This window comes from Ptychodera flava, chromosome 4 (assembly GCF_041260155.1).
Source record: "Ptychodera flava strain L36383 chromosome 4, AS_Pfla_20210202, whole genome shotgun sequence".
Classification (NCBI taxonomy): domain Eukaryota; kingdom Metazoa; phylum Hemichordata; class Enteropneusta; family Ptychoderidae; genus Ptychodera; species Ptychodera flava.
In genome coordinates, this window is record NC_091931.1 from 28,454,071 (window position 1) to 28,465,742 (window position 11,672).

Sequence of the window (11,672 nt, forward strand, 5' to 3'; positions counted from 1 at the left end):
GATACTAGATACACGATACGGTATTTATGCCGTGCTCTGTAGCTCTGCATCAGACAAGCTGCAGGTCTCGCTACGTCAGTCAGTATCAGAAAATCGCACGACACGATTGAGTGAGTACTTTTGGGATTGTATAATTTTTTGCGGGTTCATGGCTATCCGTGAAAACGAAACTACGAGGAAGAGAAAAAAAATAACCAAACAAAGTCCCCCTCCCCCCCAAAAAAAAAATGATTTGTGTAAGTAAAGTGTGACCAGTTACACTGTAGTGTCTGAAAGTGTTATTTATGAAACATTTTCTGTAGATTATGCCATATGTCTTGCCAAAAAATGACATTTTATATCATTTGACTTTGCTATCCTAATTACTTGTAACAACCGGGGGTTTTACTATGCTCTGAAGTCATATTGTAAGAGGAAAATTCTGAAGTAATGATAGCTAATTGAAGGTAATGATTTGACTAATTGATGCCTTTCACACTGAGACAGTGTTATTTGGTTGGTGTAAATTGGACTAATTAACAGGTTCTTGTCGAACTTTAATGCGACATGGTGGATTTGATGGTCAGATTGGCCCTAGATGTATACTCAGTGAAAATTTGGTAAGGATAGCAGATAGCTCTGAGCAGATAGTTGTCATACCCGTTTCCTTGAACTGTCCTATTAAGAGTTGCTTGATTGATTTGAAGATGACATTGTGGTCGGAATATGAGAATAATAAAATGACTGAGAAATGATCTGCCCTGTCTTTTAAGCCGTCTCAAATAAAGGTAAAATTCATGTCATCTGAAACTGCTTTCTCATATACCTCGCAATGAAGATTTCTGAAAGACTGTACCAATATCGTAGCCTGGAGGACTAATGTAACATTACTCTCAATGAAATGAATATCAATTCAGGGTCTGCGTATGTGGAACATAATGGAACCCATCTGATATTTAAGCGTGATGCTCATGAGGTAGGAGTTCCATTGTAGTAATCAGCTGATGAGTTTTCTGGTTTAATACTAGATTAATTTTTCCTCAGAATTTGCAGCTTTTATTAACTGTGTAATTGCCTTGGTTTTGTTGGATCCTCAGGATGGATTTGGTGGTCAAATACCATAATGTTGCAACGTTGTAGATTAGGTTTGAAGCATACAGCGCTGTTTGAAGAAAAAGTGTTTGTAAAAGGGCTACATGTGGTAGCTGTAACTTTTGATGCTCTTTTGTCCACTATTTTTGTAGTTAATGTCAACCATAGTTTCTTCTTCTTGTCCTCAAAGCCTGTTGAAACATCTGCTATTTTAACTTGTTGACGCATCGTCTACATGTATAAAATGAACTGTCATTGTTTACATTTAAATTCTAGTCCGGACCAAAATTCACTTTTCAACTACATGTATATCAGTACAGTCTGTACACATGTACAAGCTGAGTTATCAAGCTGGATACTTCATTTTGTATATAGGAGAGTACAACAACAGCCTGTGAATTTTTCAGTGTTTAAGATACTTGTGTGGTACATAAGCTTTCGATGGTCATAAATTTGTGTTGAGTAATATCAAAAGAGAATTTCCAGAAATGCTAGAATATTACAACCACCATAGATTATCTACCACAAAATTTTTATAGGGCAGAAATAATTTTTGTAATGTTTTGAAAATTTAAACATGAAAAACAGCACGGCAAAAAGTTTGGGCAGGTTACATAGACTTGTATATATGTGATCAGGGAAAAAGTGATCCCCTATGACTTACACAAAATTTACAAGTCATATAACATTGAGAAATTAAATATCATTTGATTTTCTTTCCTGTCCTTTTTCCAGGTTATAAAAAAATTCTCAATATGCGACTTATTCTTCAGTTCTGAAATAAAAAAGAACGGGGAAAGATCTTCTTTGTTCCTTTTCCAAAACCATATCGGTTGAAAAATACAATTATTGGTCAATATATGACTCATATTGTTTTCAGTTGTTACAATATAGCATTTATTGCCGCTGGTATGAAGATGCCTCTTTTAAAATAAAACCCACAAGTTCAGAAAAATCTTCATACAAGACAAAACAAAGAGAAAGAGATTTGTCGCTAGTCCTAATATGCATTGATCTAGGCTGCCTGCATTGGCCTTTTTCCTTATAATACTGGGGTTTTTAACACTGCTAAAAAAAATATGAACAGAATTTATGCATTATCAATATCACACACTTGTGAACAGTGAATACACAGTTATCTTTCTCTGTGTCAGGATTACCTCAGCATGTATATTTAAGTTTGATGCATGTAGTTTGATCTTTCATCACAAAAAACAAAATAAAATATTGAAAAGTGTTGCAGTAACATTTCTGTAGGATGATTTTAGGTTAGATCTGCATGGCGGGGTTGTGTGTTACCAGCGTTATACGGCCTCCCACCAGAGGCCGTACAATGCCGGTAACACACAGCCCTGCCATGCAGAGCTAGATTTAAGGTAACGTGACCGTCAGTGTTTAATTGACTTCAATACATCTGTACATTAAGTGGTCTTGTGTCAATTTGCATGTCCTCCCAATCTTCCAAGCAATATTGACAACTATGAAGTTCAATATGTGCAATATATCAGAATATGTGATAATGGCATGAATATCCAGAATGTAAAATGCATACTGAATCCAAGCAACAGGGAGCCAGAGCTTTTGCCCTTTTCTTGTTTCTAAAATCACACTGCAACTTTAATTTTAAAAGCTAGTTTCTTTTACAAGAAACCTAAGAGTCCAAATAATTCTAATTAAATGATCTGCATAAAATTTAAAATGTTTGATTATTGTCATTGCTGGGTCAAGGTGTGTAGTTCATGGAATTTCTACCAAGCCGCTTGTACTGTTTAGATAGAGTCCTTGGAGGTCATTGACATGACACAAGTTTGCAAGTGGATTGTTGTTTGAACTGCAGTCATATTCATCAAATGTTCGTCGTCAACAATAGTACGGTAATGTTTCTGGCATTTAATTCACTCCCAATGACTTTGCTTGAATGAATGATTTAAAATGGTATGAGCGAGTGTTATATCTTTCACATTCAATTCTCATGTGTAATTGTTTGAGTAAATGTGCTAAAATTAGAATGGCACCACCCTATGGCCTTTGTGGTCTCATTTGCATATTGTTACCAGTTTGCTCTTTGGACATACTACATTGTTACCCGCCCTAACCTTCAATGTATTTGTCAAGTAAATTCTACTTATGAGACTGCAATATTCAGTAATTTAAAGCATTATGGTTGCAAGAAATGACAGAAAAAAGTTCATCCGTTTTTCAAATTGCTCCTGACCGAGAATGTGATAACATTTTGCGGTACTTTTGTGTACGTTGTTTTTCCCAGTACAAGTTGTGGTTTGTGCGAAGTTCATAGTCGTGTCAGTTAGCCTGTACATGATCAAGTATACTGACATAGGGTAAAGCCAGTCTTTCCTACTGGGGCTTCTTTGATTAATCTTTTTAGGCTGTTGTGCTGTAATTTTTCCTAACAAAATTTGTTTGCTGCAGTTTATCAATTTTTATGAATTTCTCTGTAATTTTTTTTATAATTTTATACCAAATGGCCACAGGGTTTCACAGGCTACAATTTTTGATCAAGGTTTTTGGAAAAATCTGAAAAAAAATTGTATGAAACTAAAATAATTGCCTATGCTGTTAGGTAAAGGAGACAAGTCCGGTAGTCTATGGTTAAGCCTTTATTAAAAAACCAACGTTTCGACCACACACAGGAGGTCTTCTTCAGGGTCTAAAATAATAACATGAGATATGCTGTTATATTTCATGAAGGTAACAAAGTTGACTTTGGCACTTATAGGGTAATCATTATGACTTTGCACAATTGTTGTTGTGTCGAAACACTACCATTATTTAACTGATACTTGAAATTTTATCAGCATATAAAGACATTCTATCGCCTGAACACAATAAGATGCAAAGTATTGAAGGGAAACTAAAGCAAATTCCTGTACCTGAATTGTCAGATACTGAAAAATATGCGACTGTAAGACTGAACAAAAAATGACTTTTGTAGTCTGTTGATATACCAAGTTCATATTTCACCATCAAGTCAAGTTTGTTAAAATTAGTGAAATAGCACATGTCCTGTATGGTACATTTAAACCCCAGGATTTTAGCAACGAATGAACATAGAGATACTTTGCACATCAGTTTTACAGAGTGTGAAATCTGCTGTTGACAAAGCCAAGTGGAAGAAAATACAGATGGTTTTGTTTCAATACCGCATTTTACTGTCTCGGTAGATTTGGAACTGATACTATCTGACAGGAAAAGGGATACATTCAAATGGTTCAAGAGATGTACTGTACTTAAATATATGCATTATAAGTGAGAATTTTAATTGTGTATTTTTCAAATAAAACAATGACATGTTTATAGTTCTTGCTTGAGGTATATTGAAATAGCATTAACTCCCCATCAAAATGTGTACTGCAAGCTTTGTGTTAAAAACAATATTCGTTTGAATCCCTTTGCCATTGGCACAGTGCTAAGGTTGACCGCCAATACTTCCGTTCACTGGCACAGTTATAGGCAAAAGGTCGTCCTCTGTTCAGGGAGGGCATTGACCAGCCTTGAAGTTATGCAAATTAACCAGAATGTGAAGCCAGTGGCCATGTTCAACAACCGACTGACCGACCGCACATTGATTGTGAGAAAGGGCAGCTGAAGTCAAAATACAACTTATTGTAATTTGTGCTACTTCCTTTGAACGCTGTAGAATGTCAAGTTGAAGATTGTTTTGGTTGTGGTATGTTTGATTATGTACATGTTGGTGTTACAGACCGCAATGTTATTGTCAAAACCACAGTGGACAGACTCTTTGTCAGAACTATTACTGGTGGGAATTCTGTTCCATCCCCAGCTGAAGTATGCAAATGTTTTATTTTTGTTGAAAATTCTCACACATTGCTGAAGGGCGAAGTTGAAGGGAAATTTCCCAGATGAGGATAAGCATCATGGCATTGTCAATACCAGGAACAACGTGTACGCATTTCAATTTTTAGCCAGTCCGTCTCCAGACAGTACGATAATACAGTGGTTTTGTGGAGAGAAAGGCATGTTAGATAACTTTCTCAAATCCCTGTTGCGTAACACTTGCACAATAGTTGCCAGGGTGTTTATTGTCCTAGCTGCCCTATCAGCTCTTGTGACAAGAGGATTGCCAATCAATCCGTGACCTCATGCGTACCTGTTCCTATAGCCTGGCAATATACCATTTTGGTGTCTATCACAAGCAAGTCTGAGTGTCTTTGATTTTCAGGAACAGGAATAGTGTATTATTCCTATGATGACTTAAAGAGGAAAGTCCAGCGCCGTGGGCGCACAATAGGCAACGTCGTAGTGACGTCGGTTGATGGCAAACACTGGGCGGGATGGTTAAACACTTGCTTAGTCGTTGGCTTATCAGAGAAACATAAACTATCTTTTACACCAGGAACTACCGATTATCACCTCTGCCTGAATATTACGGAAGTGTGTAGGGTTCACACAATTCGAGACTACATTATAACTAGGGTGGAGTAGGCCTACTGGTCGAGGGGCTGTGGTCTGGTCGACAGCCTGAGAGCTTCCTTGACTGTGATTTCTTCGCTACTAAGGTGACTGTATGCCGTACGTTGTGAGTTCGAATCCAATCAAAATTTACTGAATTCAAATCACAGTCGTTTTGCGGTTCGATAGACAGCGATGCGATGACCGCTGTGGTATGCAATAGAAATACATGTATAGGAAGTTATGAAACAGAATGGCCGCTCATGTATCGCCGAGTTCGGAGACGAATTTCCATCATACAATTTGCTCAATAAACAGCAACGGTGTATGGCTTTCAATACATCTCTGAATTTCTGCTAACCTTTTTGCGTCTATGTAGATGTGTGCATATTCCGTTGCGATTTCAAACGGGACCCGGTTTTCAACCCCCTGGTTTCAACCCCGGCTTTCATCAACACGGAACGGATACTTTCTCACAACAGCAGCGGGTGATTTGAATGTGAAGGCGCTGTGATTGAAGCCAGTAGTTGAAATGGACAGAGTATTACGAGTTTCGGAAGGAAGATAGAAAACGAAGGTCTTGACTTAGTTCAGGAGAGAATTTCCTCGGGCACTGTATTGAGTTTAAATCTAGCCCTGAACATCTCGTGTTCGGTACAAGCGCGCAAACTAGACATATAAAAAATAAGGGGAAAGTCTAGCAAATAGATGATAGTCTCTAAGGACGGTAGTAGATTGTGATCGTAAGCAATCGTAAGTTAGAACCTTCTACTGTTTGTAGCTTTATGGCTTTTTTGGTTGGCAGTGATGTAGATAATAGCCGGTCACTGGTACTTCGCACGGCCGGTTACACGCAGCTTGCAACGGGAAAAAAAACTTGTGAATTTGAAAAACAAATCTTCACCCATTCGTAAGCTTATTTTCCGTGTAATTTTGGCATTTCGAACAAATCAGAGGAAAGGATGAAGAAATTTTGAGTAAAACTGATTTAAAACGTTACGACCCCCAGTTTAGAGTTAGATATGCATGACCCGAAGTATAGTGAGCGCAGATTGCATATCCGGTTACCTCGGATAGGTAACCTCGGAAAACATCGACGACCGTTCGTAATATGCAAATGACATGTGACTGAGACGTTGTGGAAAAGTTGCCGTAGTTCCATAGCTAGATGAGCCTGCATATTTGCATACTATACATACGCTGCTTGCTGTTCCGATATGTAAGCCAGAATCTTCAACAAAAGGAAACTACTAGTAATCTGTGACAATGGTCAGCCAAATATTTGAAATACATTGGTAAAGAAAGTAAATGACGCTGATGAGTCCCCCAGGACAGCTGTGCAGGGCCGTGGTCGTCGTCGATGAGTACTCGAGTATGGATGATCATGGATGATCGATCTACAACGCAATAGTGGCAACGATGTAATCGACACTGAAATTTCAATTCCACTCAGCTCAACTGAATTGAATCAACTGATATAAACATGACCAAACTTGTCACAATGCTAAAGGTACTTCCTCAAAATGTGAGCCAAAAGATTCAGTTTCGATGCCTGAAGGAAAAAATGAAATTGTGATTGCCTTCAAAACGACGTGTGACATGTGTGAAGACTCTCAATGTTCATAACTTTTTACAGGAACACATACAAAACGTTTTTTTTTCAAGACAACCAATCACTCCAAAAAGAAAATGCCGTTTCTTGCGTGTTCATTACAATTGTGTCGTATCGTTTACGTTGTATGTGGTTGTGTATGCGTGTGTTTAGGTACGTACATAACGGTGATTTTAGTGATAAGTCAGTACGCTTTGTTTTGTTGCTCGGCAGGGATCAAGATCGCCTAGGCCGCAATTTGAATTTGAGTAATAATGATTGGCAGCATACATTAACATTTAGAACAGAGGTCAAATGGACATTCTGGACCCACACTTTGTGAAAATATGCGTTCTCTGTATTAAATAACAGTGTTTTTCAACGTTTTTTCGACATAAAGGCAGTCGCTATACATTCACAGGTGTCATGTATGACATTGGACGGAAATTAACGCCGTTCACCCGTCGAATTTCTGGAAATCTCGGAGCAAATCGAGTGCGTCTTACCCGTAGCGTGGCTTTTTCACATCTGCATAGTCTTACCATAATCCCCCTTTTGTAGGGGACTTTCCTCTTTAAGGTAGCTATGTACCTTTTAGACACTTTCAGATTTTTTTTTTTCTCAATTGAACACGTCCCAAACCCCAATAAAGTATACATTTTCTGAAAGCCCTGATATAGAGCTATCCGACCAAGCACAGTACATGGTCATTATTTGCATAAAAGTCACGTGACAAGCGTTTTGCTGAAGCTTCAAAAAACCAGTTTTTCCCGCGTTATGCGAACACGCTGCAAGATTTCCGATTATAATTTCTTCATTGTCAAGCCTTGACAATATCCTTCAAAAAAGTGTGCGGTTTTGTCCCAGAGGCTCCATTCAAATTATATGGCGAGATAATTAAAATTCCTTGAAAAGCACCTTCATCTAACACCTTTAAGAGCGCATTAAAAAAAAACAAAGGCATATAAAGAAAATCCCAGTTCTTTCTAGAATAACATTCAAAATCAGACGTTTTATGTTATCCTCTGTTACTACCGGTACATGTTTGTCTGTAGCCAGATTACTCTTCTAAAACCATGGACGTCTTTTTTAAACGTCCATGGCAAAACAGTCACACGGACAAGTTCATACGGGACTGAATATTGCACTTACAATTCGGAGTCAGAGGTAGCATGCCTGCAGAGAAATATGTTGACTTTGAAACTCAATTCATAATAAGAGAAGCCCGAAAATATTGATACCAGGTATTTTCAAGAACAAGATTTGAAATTGCGTCGACTTCTACTTCGACAAACGTACAAAACTTTGACAACTGCATAGCGTCGGCCGCGGCTATGCATTGTGTGGAGCACACTTGAACACACGCGACCTTTGAACCTATACTGTATACCCTAACCGTACGTACATAGCTGCTGTATTCAGATGATCACACGAATGATTATTTTAGCTCATGTAGTTCCTTTTTCTTTCATTTCATGGTGCCTTGAATATTGTAAAACTGGATCAAGTGCAATTGTTTCATAAAGTCAATCGAACAAATCCATGCAAGTTACGAATGCGTGACACGAGGTGACACACATGGCTTCAACGTCATGTTAACATTGACGTACTGCTAGACAGATCTCGAAATGGCTAACTCCAGTGATCTCCCCAGGATTTTCTGATAGAGTGGCGGCCAATTTGCATAACAATAAATGTAATTGTTATGGTAATGAGTTTCTATTGTTTACCAAAAATTATAGAGTGGCGGCCACCACTCTATAATAGCTCTGGGGAGAACACTGAACTCGGACACGCAACGATCTGAACACACGGCAGTACCGTACATTTTTGCATCTGATTTTTGTCTCAATCAATCGTACGATTTCAGCCACTTCTGATCGAAATCACTTTTCCTGACCTTCGGATTCTTACCAGTGCGAGACATTGGTGGCAACGGCAGTTCAACCAGTTGCCTATATGAATATAGATGCTTTGACCATCGAACTACCTCCATGCTTTGACTGAGTGCCCGCTGGCAAAGATGCAACACCGAGCCTTTCGTTGAGTATACTCCATGTCCGTTGTATAAAATGGCCGTTATCTGTACGATCGGCAGCGTAACACATTTCATGCTTTTTGAATTTAAGTTTCATCCGTCTTATCTTAGCTGATGTTCATTTGCAATACGGCCGGCCTATTTATTCTCCTCACAGACAAGCGGACAAGCGCGACTTTGGGTGCTTTGCACCCGATAACCCTGCCTCATTGTGTGTAAAACACCTAAAGCATCGACATGAAAGGAGAACAGTCTAACCATTTCACACATTTTGGCGATGGAATAAACCTTTTAATCATCTGGCACGTCATGTTATCGCCACATTAGAACCGTTTCACACTTGATACGCTCGCTGAAATAAAAGTGACAAAATCGCCGCCGAGAAACAATAGGTCTTCAGCCACATTTAAAGAGAATCAGCGGACATGAAACAGGGTCGGCATGAAAAATAAAGGATCGGGCGAAAAAATAAAGGATCGGGCGAAAAAAATAAAGGATCGGGGCCGATCCTGTTAAACGGCCTGGGGAGAACACTGACATAGAAAGGTACACTGTATCTACATATTTACATAAACTTGTCGCCAGGGCATTGTCGTTGGAAACCTTTTGAGGAAGTTCCTTATCAACTAATGAAGTTTTAGAGGGAATGCACTGATGAATTCATTGGATATATCAATATTCACATGAAGTTGAGTGTTCAATGTTAGATACAAATGAGTGTAACCAAGCTAGGGTCTGAAACCCTGTTTCATTTATCTATTCCATTGATTCAATTTGAACCTTGATGCTTTACTGAACACACCCATCTCTCCCTCCCACCACCCCCTTGACTTAATCCAAAAGTCTAGCAACATATTCATATAATAATTGTTATTTCAAAGGAAAACAAAAGACAGAAACTCCTCAAAATCGTCTTTACACCTTAATCAATCCCAATCCCTGGCCTTTTTGAGCCTGGATTTAACATTTCTATCAGTATCTGGTTTCTCTTTCAGTCCAGCAAAGCAATATTATGAAGGACTTTGGATGATGAAAACATATTTGTTGCAAACAAATTTTGACTCCCATACCGGCTCTCATCCCCTGAATTTTAGTTTAGAATTAGAATTGTGAAAGGTTTGAAGACCTTCCCCTGGCATGATAAAATTCTACAATATTTTGTTTGAAGTTTTTAAACGCTGATAGATTTTCGAATAACAAACATATTTATAACAGAACAAAATTTTCAAGGTAACACTCCCCTTTAATTCGGTCTTCACAGTTGTATTGTTTACCAGAAGGTTGATTGAAATCTAGTGTGAAAACTATTAAATATATATGAAAGCTGGTTCTACACTCATGCTCATGTTCACGTTCACGGAAGTGGGAAGTCCTATGAGGTTAGTGATGTACGGTTAACGTGCGTCATACAGCTCTCAGCGTTTATTGTAAGGAGATAATGAATGTGTAATGAGATTTTTTCCGAGGGCATGGCCCAGATTTTCAGAAGGTCATCACATCCACTACTGTGAACTAAAGCAGACGTTTCAAAATTTGTAGTAGAAATTACATCTCAGTGTAAGTTCGCATATCTTATTATTGACACAGATCAGAGAATTTTAATGAAAATTGTCCCCGAAAAGAAGTGTCATAAGAGTAGAGTGCGTAATTTTTCCCAAAGTGATGAATCTTCTGTGAATGATAATGGACATGTTGAGCTCATATGTTTTATTTCTAAATGAAGTATAAGCTCCATATATAATGAGGTAGTTGATGGAGCTCAGTACATATAGCTGTGAACTGAAACATTTCAAGTTTAGTGTCAATAAAGCCTTCTCCGAGAAACAAGAAAGTGCAGCCCATATGGATGTAAAAGTTTATATGTATCTGTTGTTTCAAATTATTGCTTCATGAATCCATAACACTGCAGAATATCACAAGATCAGTCGGAAAAATTCATTATGCACAATTTCTCTGTTTTGTTCAAGTTAATTGATACATGTAGGATGTCTACATAATATAAATGAAATAAATAAAGGCATTCCCCTTGTTACAGAGTGTTGGATATTACGTGCGTGTCATTCTGCACAACATATGCTGAATATCATTTTACACGGCTCTGTCCTCATCTTTCAGGTAGAATGAACCACTAATTCCCTCATAAATCTTAGCTCCTGGAATCGGATCGAGACTGTTCGGTTTGTAGCTATCAATTTGAAAATGGTACCTATAACATTTCACGTCAAAATCACATCTCGTCAAAAAACATGCAGTTGGCCACCTGCTGTACTGTAGGCTTTTCTTTCGATCGTTACCAATCGAAAAAGAGACTCGGGACATTGTATATGAATTGTGTATTAATGCCAGATCACTAATTCCTGGATGTATTAGGAGAAAGTTGAAGTTGATATAATAAAATAATTATGCGCCTGTGGTAAGTTGTCGTGTGATTTTCTAATTGGTAGGAGTTTGGTATTACAGAAAGATTTCAGTGCCCCAAACCGGTTAGAGGAAGTGCCTTTGGATAAAAGAGAAAGTTTAAAGATGTCATACAAATGTCAT